Raw genomic sequence first — 1411 nt, forward strand, 5'->3', positions numbered from 1 at the left:
GTGTTAGCTAGATTGGAGCTTTATTTTGCTTAATTGTTGTTTGTTTAATTTTTGTTATTCTTTTAGTTTGGTTTGTGATCTTACTTTTTCTATTTTTTTGTGTAGTTTATGTGAAGAGCAAGACGTCAACCAATGGTTCCTGTTGATCCAGAGATTGAAAGAACCACTAGAAGACTTAACAGAGAAAGAACAGAAAGAGATGCTACAGTGGAACCAGAAGTCATAGTTGTAGAGATGGCAGAAAATAGAACACTAAGGGAGTTTTCAGTTCCCTCAGTTGATGGCAGTGGGTCGAGTATTACTAGACCAGTAGTACAAGCCAACAACTTTGAGATAAAGCTAGCAATCATCCAGATGATCTAGCAATCGATACAGTTCAGGGGAGATCTGAAGGAAGATCCAAATCTACACATTGCCAACTTTTTGGAGATTTGTGATACTTTCAAGTCAAACGGAGTGTCAGATGACGCCACCAGATTAAGACTATTCCCGTTTTCATTGAAGGATAAAGCTAAGGGATGGTTAATGGCATTACCAACAGTAACGATTACAACATGGAACGATTTAACACAGAAGTTCCTGACCAAATTCTTTCCTCCAACAAAATCGGCAAAGTTGAGAAATGATATTACATCGTTTCTATAGGAAGAGTCAGAATCATTGTATGAGGCTTGGGAGAGATACAAAGAAAGACTGAGGAGGTGTCCACATCATGGGTTGCCAATTTGGATACAAGTCCAAACATTTTATAACGGATTGATGGTGAATGTGCAAACTATGGTAGATGTAGCTTTGAGAGGAGCACTGCAGAATAAGACTCCAAAAGAAGCTCACGAGTTGCTTGAAGTTCTGGCAAGCAACAATTATCAAAGGCCTAATGAGAGGGTGCAACCGAAGAAATCTATGGGTCTTCATGAAGTTGATGCATATACAGCCATTTCAGCCCAACTGACAGCACTTCAAAAACAGTTGGGAAGTATGCAGGTAAATTCCATTCAAGCACCTTAACTAACTTGTGAATTTTGTGCAGATAATCATGTGAGCAGCGACTGTCAAGTGGGGAACACGTTTGCTTCAGCATCATCATCGGAGCAGGTTAACTACTTGGTAGGAAATCAAAGGCAAACGAACAATCTGTACTCCAACACATATAATCCTAGTTGGAGGAATCATCCGAACCTGTCTTGGGGCAATCAGAATCAACAGAATTAGCAAAAAAATCAATGGAACCATTGCCAAACAACCAAACAGGGGTGAATAATCAATCAGGAGAGCAAAGAGTGACAAAATTAGAGGACATGTTTGGAAAGTTTATGCATGAGACCACGTGTTTTATGAATGAGACGAGAGCAAATTTCAGAAATCAAGGGGCGTCGATTCGAAACTTAGAGGTGCAAGTGGGTCAATTGGC

General features: G+C 39.8%; 1 non-coding gene across 1 annotated transcript; it reads right to left on the minus strand.

Annotated features, from left to right (window-relative positions):
• Positions 1–612: 612 nt before the first annotated feature.
• On the minus strand, positions 613–719 carry LOC116139235. Its single transcript, XR_004129423.1, has one exon. It is a non-coding gene; the product is annotated as a small nucleolar RNA R71 (small nucleolar RNA).
• Between the last annotated feature and the right edge of the window lie 692 nt (positions 720–1411).

Source organism: Pistacia vera, unplaced genomic scaffold (assembly GCF_008641045.1).
Source record: "Pistacia vera cultivar Batoury unplaced genomic scaffold, PisVer_v2 Contig349, whole genome shotgun sequence".
In the NCBI taxonomy this organism is placed as follows: Eukaryota; Viridiplantae; Streptophyta; class Magnoliopsida; order Sapindales; family Anacardiaceae; genus Pistacia; species Pistacia vera.